Below are 17710 nucleotides of genomic sequence, written 5' to 3'. Positions count from 1 at the left end.
AGGGAAAACCCTCCTGTGACTCCTCACTGTCCTCAGAAGACAGTCAAGGCTCGGGAGTGGCCCCAAAGCCTTCTGGGGCCTGGCACAGGCCAAGCTCTCCCACGTGGGAACTCTCCACCCCTCACCCTCTTCCCTCCAGACACACAGATTGGAATGTATCAACCTCCCTCTTTTGTCTAGAGCCTTAAGCTTACTGCATCCTCTGCCCGGTACACGCTCCCTCTCTTATCATGACTCACTAAATGTCACTTCCTCCAGGAAGCCCTCCCTGCCTAAATGAGCTGCTTTAGTTCACTCTGAGACTTACCCTGTACTTTTCCTATGTGGCATTCCTCATCGTAATGATCTGGAACCCCCCCTTTATCTGATTCCCCCACTCCAACATGGGCTTCCTGGGGGCCTCCTTGTCTGATTTCCATGCCTACTGCCAGACGCGGTGCCCAGAACCCAGGGGGAGCTCTGGAAATGTCTGCTGAATGTCCATGGCTGGAGACTGTGTGAGCCCGACATGCAGCGAGTTGATCCAGGTTGGTAACCTGGGTCCAGCCAGGGCTGCCAGCGGTTCACCAGACCCAGTCACTCAGCCCCTGGGAAGCCTGGCCAGCTGCCCGGCCCCATCCTCCTGCCTGCAGGCTCTGCCTGGAAGCAGGGAAGGGGTTAAGTGTTTCTGGCGGCCTGGTGCTCTGCCTGCCGCAGTTCCCCCTTCCGGGGCTGCAGCCCGAGGTTGGCCAGGAATGTTTGCAATGCAGAGCTGGAGGGAGGGCGAGGGAGGGCGGGCTGGCGGGAGCAGGCCTGTGGAGGCTGGCCGGCCGGCTCGCCGGTTGAGCAATCGCCCAGGCCCAGCCGGTTCCTGTAACTCCTGCCCCTCCTGCCTTTTCCCGCCCTGCCTGCTTCCTCCACCCTCGCCTGCCAGGCAGTGGGGGGCAGCCTGTAGAGGGAGGCGGGGGACAGAGGCCCGGAGAGAATGGAGGCTAGGGGTGGCATGCAGGGGCTTCCAAGGAGAGACAGAGAAGGAGTGCAGTCTGCTGCTCAGCCACCTCCACCCAGAGAAGGCAGGGCCTTTGCCCAAGGTCACACAGCAAGGCACCACGGAACTGGACCACACCCTGGATTCAACTTTTTTTCCCCTTGGCACCAGGCTGCAAGTCAACACAGCGGGAGGTCATGTTGCCACTCAGGTGGGAAGCTCTGAGTCACAAGGCCCCTCTCCCAACAGAAGGCAAACCCCTCCAGCTCTGGCCTGCCTCTTCACTCAAGCCCTGGGGTCACAGAGAGAATAGGGCTCTCATCCCCTCCCAGAACTGCCCACTGCCTAGCCTGCCCTGGGCACACTGGTCGCCTCCATTCCTCCCCTCTAGGAGTGTACAGTAAGTGGCTGAAGGCCAAGCTCGGCTGGTTCTCAACAGGGAAGGACCTTCGTGGGCATGAATGTCCAGTTGAGCTCAGGCACCGACCGGGTTTCTTTCTTGTACACATTTGGGGGAGCGGTGCACTGCAGAATGAGCTCCGTCTGCCGCCAGCAGAATTTCCCAGTGGCCTCTGGGGAGGCAGCCGCGCAGCCGCTCAGACCCCATTTGAAGCCCTGCTTCACCGCCCTTAGGCTTCGGAGGCGTGGCACACTCTTTCTGGGCCTCAGTTTCCTCATCTGGAAAGTGGGACTCAGAGAGGGTGGGTGGAGCAGGCAGCATCTGTCTGGCTCTGCCGAGACTCTGGGTCCCTTGCTGTTGTGGTGGTACTGCAGATGTTTGGTCTGTCTCGTCAGGGCTGGGCAGCTCAGAGGTGCCTCCTGGACTGCATCTGCTGGAGTCAGCCTTGGAGGTCCCGGGACCCTGCCTCTCTGGAGGGTGGCGTAGGCGACCCCTGGGAGCTAGACGGTCCTGTGACGATCTACATCCCCATTACAGGTGAGGAGGCTTGTGGAGGAGTGGCTTGCCCGAGGAGAGGGATTTTAACCCGGGAAACCACACCAGTAACTGTGAGTGTCCTTCCTACATTCTGCTCTGCCATTGTTTGAGTCTTTACTGTGTGCCAGGCAGTGACTGACCTACTTTAATCCAACATACCTAAGAGGGAAGTTTCCATGTTTTTTCAGGAAACAGAGAGGTTGATGCACTTGCCCAAAGTCACACAGCTTGTACAGAGCAGAGTCTGACTTTGAACTCAGGACACTTGCCATCAGAGCCTGTGACTTGGCCAGTCTCCTCTGCACCTGGCATGGGATCCAGGCTCTGTATAGAGGGGCTGGGTCCCCTTGGGTTAGTGGCTTAAACTGCAGAGCCATGAAGTGAGGGAAAATCTCCAATACCCACTGGGGGTAGGGGTGGGGGTGGGGGAGGCACTGTGCTAAGTTATCGCTAGCACCACCAGGTAGAGGAGCTCAGAGGGGCCCAGCCTCTCCCTCTAGTGCACACAGCAGGCTGAGCCAGGACCCACACTCAGGGTGATGGCTTCCTGTCCCCTGGCTTCCTGTCTGTGGCTGGGAAAGACCCCCACAGCTGGTTTGGCTCCGTTGGACAGATGGACAGATGATGGCTGCCCCCTCCCAGGGCCTGCGGGCTGCTGGGCTTCGCCACCTCCTCCTGAGCAGGTTTCCTTTAAGAAACCAGAAGATTGATTTCCTGGCCGGCTCTGCGCCGAGGAGCCCGTCCAAATGGTTTGCATGTCTGCATTTTTTACTGCTCCGTTTAATATGTATGCAAATGCCGGCCGGCTGCTCCCCGCCTCGGCAGCCGCACGCACAGTCACACGCGGCGCCCCATTAAAGCGGCGGTCCGGGCGCGAGCCTCATTCGAGGCGACGGGCTCGGCGGCCTGATAGATGGGGTGCGGGGACGGAGACAAATGATGGGCTTTTGTAATTTCTTTCTCTCTTTTTTGGGGGGGAGGGAAGGGGGGCTCAAGACTGAAAACAGCAGAGGAGATTTAAATATATGCAAAATTGTTTGTGGGTTTGGGGGGGCGGGCGTTGTAGAAACCTGAACCAGAAAGAGAGGACTCATCTGTGTTTTTCTCCGTGGGAGTCAGGCTGAGGCTGGAGGGGGAGCTGGAGCCCCTACAGTCACCTTCTGGGGAGTGGGGGGGGACAGCGGCTCTGCTCCCCGATAAGCAGGCGCGGTCCTATGGGAAGCTCGCTGCGGCGGCTGGGACTCCTCCGGGGTGGCTGGGAGGCCGCGACCAGGTTTCCCACCTCACCCTCACTGTCTTCTCTTGGGCTTCCAGGGCTTATAGCTTTATAGGTATGTTGTCATTCACCTCTCCCTGAGCCCGAGGAGATGCATCACCCTGCTGTCCCGGGGAAACCGAGGCTCCCAGGAGAGAAGTCGCATGGGGAGGGTTGCAGGGGGTGGGCTGGGGTGGTTGGGACTCCCAGAGCCCTAATCTTGGCCCCTACAGCCCTCAGCCCTCTAATTGCTCGGTGGAGTTTGCTCCAGGCTCTAGAAGGCGGTGTGGGGGCGGACCCGCATCCTCCCCACCTCCAGGGTCCTACCCACCCCACCTGCGGTGACCCAAGCCCGCATCAGACTGAGCCCGAGGACCGAGTCCCAAATTCTCAAAATACTGTGTAAGCCTAGAATTCGAGGTGTAAGTGCTAAAGGAATTTTTCCTAATCTCTCAGGACTTTAGGCAACATGGCAGCTGGGGGACACGTGAAGAGGGAACGTTCCACAGAGGGGGCTCCGGCCTAGAGATAGGGCCATGCGGACGCAGACGACCCAGGCGGGCCGGAGACCCAGGGTCCCGTGTGTGCGCATGCGCGTGGGCCATTGTGTCCGTGTGTTGGTGGGGTGAAGGTGGGGTGGCGTGTGTTTGTGCACACGTGTGCAGGATGCACATGCGCGTGTCAGTGTCAAAGCACCTAAGAACCCTTGTCCCAGGCTGTGGGTTTCCCTTCCCCAAGACTGGGCCCTGTGGCCTCCCTGTCCGCCCAGCCGAGAGCCGCCCCCTTTCCAGCAAAAGCCTCTGTTGTTTCGTTTACCCGTCAGGCAGCTGTAAGGAGGGGAGGAGATGAGTATCCCCAAAGGCTGAGGCACCCGGAAAACTCCGCATAGGTGAGGATGGATTGCTGGGGGATGTGTGCGGCCTGATGGGTAAGCCCGGGGTTTCTGGGCAAGAACCAAGGGGCACACACAGCGCTCTCAGGAAGCACTCTGTGCGTGTGTGTGCATGTGTGCCCGCGCACACGCGTGGGAGTGATGATCCAGATTTTCATATGGTGAGTCTCTTACAATGCTGTCCCCCCGGATGGGGAAGTGACTCCCATCACCCCCATCTTTGGGGCAAAGGGGAGGTCCTTTGTGTCTGACTTGAGCTCCCCTGGGGGCAAACTGGGCTTTGGGGGGCTGCTGTCTCAGAAATGGCCCTCCTGACCCCTGGCCAGTGGGCAGCATCTGCTGGTCCACGGAGACCAACCCACACCAGGGAGGTGCGGGGTGGGGGGTGTAGAGCATGTGCGTGCATCAGAGCGTGTGTGAGTGAAGGTGCAGGTGTAAGACTGAGGGTGTGTACCCATGGGGACGAGTGGGCCTGTGTGACTACCGGGGGCACATGTGAGTGAGCAAGGTAGGTGTGAGTGTGTGGGGCAGGCTGGCGAACAGCGACGTGAAGAATGAGGCTCTGTCCCATGCTTGGGTGGAACCTCTGGGTCCCTGTGTCCCCTCCCTCCGGGCTCAGGAGATGGCAGCAGCTCCCACCCCCCTTGCATCCCTGTCCTTGGCCTTGACCCCACCTTTCTCTCATCTCTCTGCAAAGCCCATGGCTCCATGGAGCCCTCTGCTCTACCTGGGAATGCCGCCTTGACCCCCAGCAGTGGGGATGGCTCCTGAAACGGGCATTTCCCAGACCCCAAGTCCCACAGAGGCCTGGAAGGTCCACTCCAACCTTGCTCCCACCCCTCCTCCCTCTCCCACACCCACACTTCTTTCTCCCAAGTTCACCAGCCCTAGAGTCCCAGGTGCCTCCTGTCCTGGAGTTCCCCGCAGATGTCCTCTCTGCCTGCCCTCCCCTCCGGGAGTCCTCCCTGACCGCCCACCTCACCCTTGCCCTGCCACATCTCACAGCCCGTCAAGCTCCTTGTATGCCTCATCCCTCTGTTTGCCCTCCTCTGCCCCATGAGTCCTGAGAACCCAGGAAGTGGGGGTGCTCAGTAAGGTTCCGATGTCTGAGAGCATCTGGGGCTCCCACCCTCCAGGCCAGTGCTTTCTCCCACAGCCAATTCCTCACTGCGGGCACAGCTCAACCAGGTGGTGACTCCAAGTCCTAAGTCCCCCCACAACTCACATCTTGGGACAGTTCCACCCTTCTTCCAGGTCTCCCCTGAGGGTCACCTTCTCTGGGCTAGTCCCAGCCACAGTGACAGCATCCACAGTGCTCCCAGAGAGCCTCCCCCGCAGCCTATGTGCATCACCACCTCAAGAAAGTTCTTCCATTGAGAACCGTTTGGAGTGGACATCAACACCGTCCTTCTCTGAAAGGCCCCTCTGGAGCATCATGAAAATCCAGCCCTGCCACCCATCACGAGGCCCAGAGGACTAAGGGGGAGGGGCCTGGGAATGGAGTGGAGCCCTGGGTCTCCCCCCAGAAGGAATTACTGAGTTTGTGCCACTGCCCTTCGTCTGCTACAGGACCTGCTCCTCACTAGGGCCTCCCCCGAACAGGCCGCATCAGTCCCTCAGCAAGTACCTGTTGAAATAAGTGAGAGGATGGAGGAATCGGGGCCTGCCTGGATCGGGAAAGCATCTCTGGGCCTCCTGTCCTGGCATTCCCCTGGGGTCTGCACCCTCACTCCCAGCTGGTCGAGAGGGGGGCGCAGTCATGTGTAGACCAGCTGAGTCAGGCCCTAACCCTGGGCCAGGGGCCACTGTGGCTCATGCTGACGGGGGTGGAAAAGCCCCTCCCTACATGACCTGCCATTACTCATGGTTGGCATTTATCCCCAAGCAAGGGGTCACCTGTGGAGCAGCCCCAAGCCCCGCGTGTGTCCCGAGGAGGGGTGGCCGGAGGCTGGGCTGCGGGGAGGCGTGGCAGGGGCGGCAAGCAGCTGCTCTTGAGTGCAGTGGCCATATTTTTCTGAGCTGAAAAATCAGGGCACAGGATGTAGCTGAGGATGTTGTCAGATGTGTTCATTGAATGAGTGGAAAAATCTTACACAGGGATGAAAGTTAAAGTGTATTTAGTTTTGTAGGTAATGGATTGTCTTTGTTGAAAAGAATCTGAGTTTCCAAAATCAGGGGGATTCTGGAAGCGAATGATTCGGTGTAACTAATGTCGGGGGCCGTTGGGTCCACACTGAGCTGGGTGCCCGCACTGGAATGGGGCGCAAACAGGCATGATTCTGGCCTCACAGAGCTCACGAGGGGAGGCTGCCAGCCCTCCGTGATTTCACAATTCCGTGCTGTGAGCGCCCATGAGAAGTGCTGGGGCGCACGTACAGAGCCATGGGGCCTTCTCTGCAGAGGTGCTGTCTGCGGTGAGACAGAGCCCTTTAGGAATTCACTGTTGCAGGGATGGGGGTGGAGGAGGGTGGGGGGAGCACATTCCAGGCAGGCAAAGGGCCTGTGGCACAATGGTGTGCTGGGCGTTGGAGGGACAGGAGGGCAGCCCAGTGACTCCAATGTGATGAGCGAAGGGAGGAGCTTGGAGGTGCTGGCAGGGGCCAGTCCAGGTACCGCCCACTAGTCCAGAGGGGCGTGGACTTTCTTCTGCCGGCCACGGGGAGCCATGGACTGTTTGACGCAGATGTGACCTGGTCATACATCAGGATGCTGATGCTGATGCAGATGCTGACGATGTTGGTAATTATAAGAAGTGTTTTAGTGAGTGCTTACTATGAACCAGGCGCCATTTCAGCCATTTTACATGTGAGAAAAGTGAGGGCTGGAAGGGAGAGTGACTCATTCAAGGTCACGCAGCTGGGGAATGGCAGAGATAGCACCAGGCAGTGTCTGTCTGTCTCTGAAGTCCCTGCTCTTCTCCTACACACAAAGCTGCCCTTGTCTGGACGTGGAAGGGCAAGGGTCAGGCAGATGACCCCTGTCCTGCCTTGCTGTGGTGCTGCCTCCTCTCTGCTCTTGTGTCCCAGGCCTGGGTGGGGACTGTAGGTCACAGTGTCAGCCAGGACTGGAAAGACCCAGCTCAGTTCCTGCCAGGCCCAGCAGGGGAAGTAGAGGTCGCAACGTCAGAGGCTGAAGTTCTGGAGAAGTGGGGGCCCCGCCTGGTCACTGGGGCACAGGTCGAAGTGCAGCTCCTGGAGCACAGCCCACTCACGTGCTCTGGAGTTGAGGACAGATACGGCAATAGTGGGGTGGCCCCGGTCCCCCGCTTCCTCTTGTGGAATCAGGTCCAGGAGACTGCACCACTAGGGACTCACCAGTGGCTTTTAAAGATCCTTCTTTCCTCGGGGATCATTAGGGAAACGCCAATCAAGACCACGTGTTAGGACGGCTACTACCAAAAAGCAGCAAATAGCAAGTGTAGGCGAGGATGTGGGGCAAGCGGAAGCGTATGCACTGTCGCTGGGGAGGTAAAACAGTGCTGTGGAAAACAGCGTGGCAGTTCCTCACAATTTAAAAATAGAATTACCAGATGATCCAGCAATTCCCCTTCTGGGTATCAGCCCAAAAGAATTGGAAGCAGGGTCTCGGATATATGTACGTCCACCGTGGCAGCATTATTCACAACAGCCGAAGGAGGAAGCAACCCAAGGGTCCATCAACACGTAAATGGATAAAGAAAATGTGGTCTATCCATGGAACGAGACAGCATTCAGCCTTAAAGAGGAAGGAGATCCTGGCACATGCGTCAGTGTGCACGAGGCTGGAGGGCACTCTGCTAAGTGAAACGAGCCAGTCGCCGAAGGACAGCTGCGTAGCAGTGTGCTCGTGTGGGGTCCCTAGAACAGGCAGTTCATGGAGACGGGAGAGCGCTGTTTGTCACAGCCTCGGTGGGGGTGGGCGATGGGAGTTGTTGCTGGACGGGTTCAGAGCCTTGGAGAGGGATGGTGGGGACGGTTGCCCCTGTGACATATTGTCATTATTGCCATAGAGTGGCTCCCTTAAACACGATTATGATGGTAATTTTTTTTTTTCTAAATTCTCTCAAGTTGTTAGCAGTGGGCTTTCTTTTAAATTGCATTTGTAAGAAATAAGTAAAAATACCAGATGGCAGTTGTCACCAGAGCAGATAGGAGTCACAGGTACTGGTGCTCCTGGGTGACCTTGCCTCTCTGAGCCTCAGTTTCCCCATGGGGCAGTGGGGATGATTATGGTGTCTCACTGCTGCTGCTGCTGGGAGGATTCCACGGCGCCCCTGAGGTGGTCCAGCCAGCGGCCAGTACAAGAGCTCAGCATCCTTCAATCCCGCGTGCTGACAGGTGTCCCTTGGGCCTTTGGGGTTTGGGGACACGAGCAGCACAGGCCCTTTGAGAGGAGAAGAGACCCCTTGCCTGACCATACACATGGGGAAATTGAGGCCTGGAGTTGTTGGGGGAACTTGTCCAAGGTCTCTAGGCATCCCTTGGGCCAGAATGCATCAGTTAGCAAGGCTAGGCTGTGCTGCAGTAACAAATGAGCCCGACATCAAAGTGTTTCAACACAGCAAAAGTTTGTTCGGCATCCAGCAAAGTCTGCGTGAGCCCAGGTAATTCTGCAGGGTAACTGTCCTCTTTGTGAACACTCGGGGATCCAGGCTGTCTCTGTCTTGTGGTGCCTCTCTCCCCAGGGCCCAGAGGCAGAGAAAAGAGCAACTGGCCATCACTGGTCACAGGGTGGCCGGTCCTGGAAAGAAAGGAGAGAATCGGCTGTGGATAAGCTCTGGGAATTTCTACTCATTGTCCTCATGGAGTGAAGGCCAGTGACGGCTGTTTCCAGGGAACACACGCTCACAGTGAATGGAGCCAGAGAGAAAATGGTACAAGGCTGAAATTAGTCCCCGTCCTGCCCAACCCCCAGCTCCCTTCCTGGGCAACCCGTCGCCAGGGCTGGGTTTACAGCAAGGTGTATGTGGAGGTGACCCTCTTAAGATGCAAATGAGAGTTTCTTGTTCTTTTTTTCCTCCTTGAAGGAACCGGCAGGTTATTTGTCACAGCCCCTTGCTCTGCCTGGGGGCAGCCCCTTCGTGTTTATATAATCAGTCCCCCCAAATGGGTGTCTGGGCGGTTTCCAAAGTTCTGCTGTTATAAACAGTGATGCACGGAATCCCTGGTGCCTTTTCCCTTGTCACCGTGTGAGTGTTTCTGCGGTATAAGTTCCTAAAAATGGAATCGCTTGGTCAAAGGGTGGGCGCATCAAACAGTCTGACAGCCCTCTGGCAGCAGGGGCTGCCTCCAGGGCCACAAGGAGCTTTAATGAGTAGTTGCTGCCCTGGCCAGGTAGCTCAGCTGGTTAGAGCATCATCCTGATACAGTAAGGTTCTGGGTTCGATCCCCAGTCAGGGCCCAGTCAATGAATCAACTAATAAATGAATAAATAAGTGGAACAACAAATCAATATTTCTCTGTCCTTCTCTGCCCCTTCCTCTCTCTAAAATCAATAAATTAAAAAAATTAAAAAAAAAAGAATAGTTGCCATGGAGCCCACTGAATTCCAGGAACCAGGCGAGTTCTCCATCACAGGGGGTTTCCAAATGGGACACTGAGGCAGGGAGCGGGAAGAGGGGAGACCCTCTCCATGTTGCCTTTGCAGCCACAGCTCAAATGCTGACCGGCAGCAAACAGGACGTCCAGGGACCTGGAGTCGCCTGCCCACCGCTGCCCTGCGAGCACCTTTGGAGCCGCGGTCCAGGTCAGGCTGAGTCTTGGCTCCCGGCCGGACACCTCATGGGTCCTTTCTTCACTGGCTCCTCTCAAAGGCACTCACGTGCCCCCACGAGCTTCCTCTCGCGTGTTTCTGGAACTCACCCTGGCCTCCGCGTACTCACTCGCCACGTCCAGTGCTCCCGCTTGTCTGGTGGCAGCACAATCAACCAGTTCCTACTTCCCTCTTGTTTCATAGCTGCTGCATCTCCTTGAGAGAGCATCTCGGGGTTTGCAAAGTTTAGTCTTGTTGATTTTTAAATTTTCTTTCTCTTTTTGGTAACATCGCTACTGTTTCTGGGGGGAAAAACACTCTTATTGTAAAATAAATCAATAACTTCAAACAATGAAAACTACAAGCAAGAAAGTGCAACATCACCAACACTTCCCACCCAGAGGTGACCACGGTTAACGCTCGATTCTACACCTTTGTAACCACCCCGCTAATGATAATGAACACCCTGACCTTTCTCACCTGGGGCGGGGTGGGGCGGCATATGAGCCACCAGGATGCCTCTGAAAGTCACCACCAGTTCCCTCCTCTCGGAGTCCCCCGTCCCTTACCCCGGGCCTTGCCCCATTCCTGAGCCCAGGTAGAAGCTGCGCCTCCAACTCCAGGGAGCAGACTCTGCAGGGTGTGGTACCAACTAGGTGGGTGCTAATGCATCCTCCCCCACGCCAGGCCTGGTTCCAAAGAGGTGCATCCACTCCACAGCCTTCACCTGCCACAGCCGGAGGCCGGGACCCAGCCTGAGGCAGGTCGGTTTCTCTTTGTGTTGCTCCGTCTCCCCCACACACACCAGGCATCACAACATTTCTTTTCTAAGCCCAGACCAGGCCCCAGCTTGGACCTGGGTGGTCCTCGTGTCCTGTGTCTCCAGTGAGGTGGCTGGGGCAGGGGTGGGGGCACCCCCAGGCTGTTTTCCTCCACCTCCCTGCCGTGGGGAGGACCTCCACCTCTAGGGAAGAGGGGCCGCAGCAGCTCAGGACTGACCTGGCCCTATTTCTCCCAGAGGAGGCGTGACTGGGGACAGCATGGTGGTGGCAGTCCCAGAACCCAGTCTGACCTGGACGCAACGGGGAGAGAGAGCTGTAAGGAAAAGGGGAGCGTGGGGACCGAGCAGCGCTGCTCTTCGCTCTTTTGTAGGCACAAGGGCTCTGATACTTTGGGGACAACATCCTACTGGCAGTGGCAGACACGGCTGCCACCTCCACCGGGGTGGCAGAGGCCGCTTGCTTCAGGGTGGGCATGTGGCCGGCATGGCAGTGCCCGGGGCCAGGGCCGGCTGCCACAGACCCGTCCGCCACAGACCCGTCCCTTAGCATCTGTGAACCCTCCCTGGTGCCGAAAGAAATCATTGCGGAAGGCTTGACATCGACTGTGAGCAGGACAAGGGCGAGGGTTAGTGGCATCACAGGGTGACTGCTGTGCCTTCAGGGGAGGGCGATCAGTGTCAGGGTGTGGGTTTTGGAGGCAGATAGACCCCAGAGGGTCCTGGTCGAACCTCTTACTAGCCGTGTGACCTCGGGCAAATGAGCCCAGCTTCCTCATCCACACCGTGGGCACAGCAGCACCCAACTGGCAGGCCCATTTCAGTGCCTGAATGCAATGCCCTTGCAAAGTATTATGGGCCAGAGACTCCTGGAAGAGGACTTGCCTGGCCGTTCTGTTTTTGTCATTTACCCTGAGGGTGGCAACTGCCGAGAGCGAGTTACATAAGTGGGGAGGTTTCAGGAGGCCGCCATTCTGTTCTGAACAGCTCCTGATTTTTTTTACAACAGTGGATTTCGAACTGGTTTTTCACACCCATCTTTGCTTCTCAACCTTGTGCCTCATTCCTTCTCAAAATAACTCTTCCCCAAGTGGCCAGTACTGACGGAAGCAGGGGTGAGGGCTGAGCACCCAGCCACCGTCCCCTTCGCCCCGCCTTCAACGTCCCCTAGGGTTTATGAAAGGCTGAATCACTGTTTTAGGCCAGCAAGGGTGACACTGGCCACAGGAAGAAGAGGGGGCAGACAGATACCCAGAGGGGACATTCCCCAGCACGGGTCTCACTGTGCTTGCTTGGAGGGAGAGAGAGGTGTCTTCAGATCAGAGCCTAGTGCGACCGAAGGGTCATTGAGCCGTGGCACTGACAGGGCCTTGGGTGTCCCTGTGGGAAGCACAGGGAGCTGGGTGAGGACGCCCCTCGGTATCGTCAAGGCCAGACCCAGCCAGAACCCCCATCAGTCCCTGGACCCTGGGTGAGAGGCTGAAGGTGCTGCGAGGCCCCAGCTCCGCCCCCTCCGTGCACCCGGGAGCTCCTAGGAGCAGACGGGCAGCGCTTCCCGTTGCTCATGGTAATAGCGACACGGCCCGCTCTGAGAGAGGAGCTTCCAGCCTCCTCTCCTGCGGCTGTTTGGTCTGGATGACCTGGAGGCTCCGTGGGGGCTGGGGGGAGAGGGTGGTAGGGCACTGGTGACATGGAGCAGGGAACAAATGCCACTTAGACAAAGAAATGTAGAGGTTCCCAGGCGGAGAATCCTACTCCTTGGTCCAGGGGAGGGAGGCATCACCCCCTCCCCCCGTTTGCAGATGAGGAAACTGAGGCAGGCCCTGTGCTCAAGGCCACAGACTGGTAATGGGGTGACCTCTCCATCTAGCACCATGCTAGGGTGGGGCTGCATCCTTGCTGACTTTAGGAACTCACACCGTGCAGGTATGGCTCAGACCTGTTCCTCCTTTGTGCCTGTGAGCCCCGGTTTGGCCCTACAGAACAGGCAGTTAGCCCTTGGCTCCATCCTACGGAGAGAGAAACTGAGGCTCAGCAAGTGGAGGGGTTTGTCCAGGGCCCTCCCGAGACCGCAGTCCCCTCTTCACCCAGCTCCCACCTTCCCCGGCTCCAGTGCCCCCAGTCCTCTGGAGGAAGATTTCCGTGGTCCCAGTTGGGGGTGCCAGACTGCCAGCGACGAGTGTTTTTTTCATCCCAGCCCCGCTGACTTAGACAATTCTTCTTACTTACGGCGGCAGGGAGGAAATTCGAGAGCGTGGCAGCCGGTCACCTCCGGGCGGCGGTGCCCAGCTTCAGCCTGGGGGTGGTGGGGGAGGAAAGGGGGAGCGTAGTAGGAAAGTAGGGAGGAGAGGGGGAGGGGGAAGGGGGTTATTGGGATAGAAACCAGAGGGGGGTGAAGAAGGAGTGGGAGGGAAGAAAGGGGCAGGAAGGAGAGGATTAGGGAGGGAGAGGAGGAGGGAGAGAGGGGGAGGGGAGGGAGAGGGAGAGGAGGACGAGGAGGGGGAGCACAAAAAGGAGCTCCCCCCCACACACACACAGTTCCCTAAGCAGGTAGGAGAGAGGGAGATATACAGATGAATAATTTACTATGACAATGCAAAAAGAATTTAGAAACTCTCAATTTATAAATATTTATTTTCACAAGTCTCGCCCCCTTCCTGGCCCTTGCCTTTCCCCTTTGGGGGGCCCCTCCGGCGGCCCCAGTCTCCGTGCCCCAGTCTCCCGCAGCCCCTCCAGCCTTGCCCCCTGAGTCTCCCGCGCCCCTGCCGGGGTGGGGGCGGGGCGTGTTTCCGAGTTCCCGGGTCTCTACCCGCCTCCCCTCTTTGCTGTCCCCGTCGCTCCCCGCCTGCGGGCGTCTCTGTCTCTCCCCCTCGCTGTCTCCCCAAATGTGGGTGTCTCTCCGTGTCTCTGTCCTCCACCCCACCCGCCCCCCGCTCTCTTTTATCCGGGGACCCCGGTTCCCACCCGCCGATCCCGGGGCTGGAGGTCGCAAGGCCCGGTGGGGCTGACACTGGGGGTGGAGGGGGGAACCCCTTTGAAGGCCGGAAGGGGAGAGGTCGTTTCCCCGGCAACGGGCAGGCTAGCCGAGGAGCCGCGGGGGCTGCGGATTAACCAGTTGGCTCCAGTGGGTGGGTTAGGCGGCCAAGGGACCGCCCCAGTCCCCCCCCACTGCCCCCCTGCTGCGGTGTGGGGCATCCCTATTTGGGATTTTGGAGGCTCTTGGACCAGCAGTGGGGGCCGGAGGTGGGGCCCTAGCAGGTCATCCAGCAATCAGCTAGTCAATCGGTGGGGCAATCCGTTGCAGGCCCACAGAGCTGGAGAGGTTAGGAGCTTCGGGTGTGGAAAGAGACTGAACTGAGTTCTAATCCCTCTGGGGCGTCTTCCTGGCTGCGAGGCCCTGAGCCAGTCAGTCCCTGCACCCCTCCGCAGCTTCAGGTCTCCCATCTGTGCGATGGGGCTGCAGCAGCACCTGCCTGCCAGGCTGACCCTCCACGCGGTCCCCATCACCGTTGCCTGTCCGTGTAACTCACAGCCGGAAAGGGGGTCCTGAGAGACGTGCCTGGTGGGCACAGAAAAGACAGGACAGGGGTTGGGGGGACCTCGCGAACCAGGAACTGAGCTCACAGAGGTTATATCTGACCCTTGACAGCGCCATATCCCATGCCTGACCCAGAACAGGTCCTGGGCTCTGCTCTCTCCTCTCCTACAGGTCTGGGGAAACTGAGTCTCAGAGGGGCAAGAAGGATGACACGGTTGCTTAGACCTGGGGGTTGGATGCCAGCCCCGCCCCTGAAGCTATTTCTGAGCCTGACACATGAGCTCAAGAGAGCTTGGGACAGGGAAGCATGTTGTCAATAATGGAGGACTCCTCAGGCAGCTTCTGCAGGGCCACCAGCTGGAAGGGCCTCGTGACATCCCTGACCCCTTCAACCTAAAACCAAGTGCATCCTTTAGTAGGCGGAGCCTTGTTTGCACACAACCCTTCAGACAGGCACCTGCTCCTCCTGGACTCCCCTCCGTCCCTGCAGCTGGCTGGCGTCTGACCTGGAAGATGGTGAGGGGGCTGGTGAACAGCTCACCCCAGGAAAGATTGGGGACTCACTCTGACGGTGGTTACTTATAATTCCGATGGCCCCTTTGTGCCTGGGTGGCAGGTCTGTTACCAGGCGGTCTCAGGTTGAAGCTCTCAGCTCTAATCTGCTGGAGCAATCCCCCACATCAGGGTGCTGGGCTTGCTCCCTCGGAGGGACAGGCCTGGCCTGCAGAGCTCTCCCAAGGTGGGGGACAGTTGCAGGGCCACCCCCTCCCTGTCCCCAGCCCCCCCACACACACCAGGCGAATGCATCATGCACACACCTCTCTGTGCAGCAAACCTGCGCTTGTGCTTCTCACACCCAGCGCTCTCCCACGGGACTGGCGCTGTAGGCGAGGCCTATGAGCCCCTAGTCTGAGGCCTGGCCGGCTCACCAGGGCCGCTTCTCCTCGTGGGAAGGATTTCTGCAGAACCCCGTGGTTCTAGGCTCTATGCATCACACCCTCAGAGCCTCAGGATCCCCCAACTCTGTTCAGAACCTGGACCCTCAGGAACTGACAGGAAGCAAGGGTGGAGATGTGGTGGGGAAGGGTGGTCAGGCCTTGAGGGGGAGGCATTGGTCCAGATCCCCAGTGGGGCCCAACTCTCCACGCTGCAGCTCCTCTCTGGTGAAAGATGTATTCTTACTCCCCTTCTACAGTTGGGGAAGGTGAGGCTGGGGGAGATAATCCACCCAAGATGGCCCCAGCTACTCAGAGGGGTGGCTGGGACTGGAGCCAAAGTCCCGGGGCCCTAGACTCTCCCACGCGTCTACACTTGCAGGCTGTGGGTGTCCAGTTCACAGTCCCTGGCTAACGGCACCTGTGGGAGGGAACAGAGGGAAGGGAGAGGCGGGGAGGAGCCTCAATGGGGCCGTGCAGTCCACAGGGAGCTGGTCTCACAGCGGAGCTAGAGATCAGGCTGTGGAGTTACCTGCATCTCGGGTGGCTCTCACGGACAGGGAGGGCACGAGAGAGATTAGAGGGGTCAGAGAGGACCAGCCCCTGACACTCAGGGACCTCTGTGTCAGACAAGACTCTGGATGGGGAGCTGAGGCTTGGGATCCAGTTCCAGAACTAGCTGTGTGGCCTTGGACAAGGACCTAGAGCTCTCTGGGCCTCAGTTAAAACAAGCAGGCTCGGTTCCCTGATCTCCAAGGGTTCTTCCAGGTGGAACAGCTGAGGGTCCCCTGAGCTTCCCCAACCTCTCTTGAACACCAGCAACTTTACAACGGCCGTGCTTGGGTGTGGGAGCAGGGAGCTCCGGGGCATGGGTGCCTGGGGGAGCCAGAGAGCACAGGTCACACTCCGGCACTAGGTCACGTGCCAATGGAGGTGTTGAGCAGCTTAGTGGGGTCGGCATCCATTCAGCACCTACTGTATGCTTCACCCTGTCGTCTTGTTTAGTCTACACAACAGCCTCCTGCTGTCATGACCATTATTACCCCCATTCTCCAGACGAGGAAACTGAGGCCAGAGGCAAGTGTCAGCCCAGGTGGATCCCAGCCTTGGCGTGCTGCAGGTGCCTCGATGGTTGTAAGACAAGTCTTCCAAGTGAGTCTAGAATGATCTCTCAAGTGGGAAAGGAGGCAGAAGGACACTCCAGGCAGAGGGCGGAGAGGGCGCACCCTAAGCAAAGCCGTGACTGAGGGGTCTGGCGTGGCGGGCGGTAAGAATGGGGTGGAGACCTCCCGTCAGCACCCGGAGGGGCCTACAAGCCACAGTTCCAGTTATCCACTGCTGTGTGGCAAACCACGCAAACGCAGCAGCTTCAAACAATAGTTTATTCACCCCTCCTGCGATGCCGGTGTGGGCTGGGCTCAGTGGGGCGGTTCTTGCTTGGGATCCACATGTGGCCACAGCCAGGTAGCAGCTAGGGATGGGGTCACCTGAAGGTTCCACAGAGCGGTGCCCAAGCTGGCCTCACCCTGGTACTCCGTACACCCTGCACTGGGTTTCTTAGCTTGCAGTCCAAGATGCAGAGGGGCAGAGGCTGAAACGGCCACGCCAGCCCAGGACCGCCCCTGGAACTGTCCTGGCGTTACTGCTGCCATCCTCTGCTGGCCAAGCAGTCATGCGGCCCACCCGGCTTGAAGGGAGGGGAGACTGGAGCCCACCTGTCAATGGCGGGAGTGCCAGTGAATGTGTAGCCGTGTGAAATCTGCCGCTGGTGCTGGTCCTGGTTTCATGGAAGAAACTGGAGTTCGTGGTTAAGTAAATGGTGGGGACAGCTAGATCAAGCCAACGTGAGTAGAGCCTTTCCTGCGGGACTTGCCAGAGCCTTTACCTGCCAACGGAGACGGCTGGTCTCCAACACAGGGGGGAACTTGGAGAATTTCCCTGCCGATTTTTGGGAACCAGTTTCGGTTTGACTGCCGAGGGGGTTCCATCTTGGGAGGGCTACCCAGCCTGAGAGACTAGGAGACTGAGGCTCCTTCCATATATCCCTTCCCCTCCCCAGTCTCCTGCCCCTCTCATTCCTGTTCCAGGGCCAGCTGCCACCGCTGTTCCAGGAGCCCATGGCCCACCACTTGATGTCCGTCCGTGTGCAGAGGCAGGCAGGGGAGGCTGACTCCTGGAGAGCAGGAGTCAGGAAGCCCTACCTGCTCTTCAACCCTCCCTCCCTGGCAGAGTCTGAGCCTCTCAGACAGATCTTATCACTCTGCAGACATGTGCCCTTGGGCATATGGCATCAGCCTCAGTTTCCCTCTCTGTAAATGACTCCAAGGATGCCCCTCCTGCAGTTCCAGCATCATGGGGGCTGGCACCCTCTGCCCCAACAGGGATTCCAGCCAGAGCCCCAGGCATGGGGTCCGGGGTTAGCAGGGCTGGAACCACAGGAGCAGGGTCCAGATTTTCCCAGCAGCCAGGTTAGAGGACCAAACCGGGGTGTGGGACATCCAGGGCACCCTGGGGAGTGTCCAGGCCCCTGGGCTGGTCCTCTGCTCCAGCCCCTCCACGCTGCCCACTGACATCCTCACTGAGTCAATGAGTCCCCAGACTTCACCCTCCCCGCTGGAAACCACTGGGCCCAGATGCTCAGGGCCACCTGCTTCCCCTCCTTCTCCCACCTCCACAGC

General features: G+C 58.5%; 2 long non-coding RNA genes across 6 annotated transcripts; one reads left to right on the top strand and one right to left on the bottom strand.

The window, feature by feature from the left end:
• Positions 1-941: 941 nt before the first annotated feature.
• Positions 942-9490, top strand: LOC139440789 (uncharacterized). 5 transcript variants are annotated; one of them, XR_011650975.1, is made up of 4 exons: positions 942-1178; positions 1763-1818; positions 1905-1975; positions 8715-9490. It is a non-coding gene; the product is annotated as an uncharacterized lncRNA (long non-coding RNA). The 5 variants fall into 5 exon arrangements; XR_011650976.1 differs by lacking the exon at positions 942-1178 and adding an exon at positions 1188-1367; XR_011650973.1 differs by lacking the exon at positions 1763-1818.
• LOC123479931 (uncharacterized) lies at positions 8307-12901 on the bottom strand. Its single transcript, XR_006655759.2, has 3 exons — positions 12789-12901; positions 9892-10083; positions 8307-8770 (listed from the first exon to the last, which is right to left on the bottom strand). It is a non-coding gene; the product is annotated as an uncharacterized lncRNA (long non-coding RNA).
• Between the last annotated feature and the right edge of the window lie 4809 nt (positions 12902-17710).

Source organism: Desmodus rotundus, chromosome 1 (assembly GCF_022682495.2).
Source record: "Desmodus rotundus isolate HL8 chromosome 1, HLdesRot8A.1, whole genome shotgun sequence".
In the NCBI taxonomy this organism is placed as follows: domain Eukaryota; kingdom Metazoa; phylum Chordata; class Mammalia; order Chiroptera; family Phyllostomidae; genus Desmodus; species Desmodus rotundus.
This window is presented reverse-complemented; position numbering and strand designations above follow the sequence as displayed.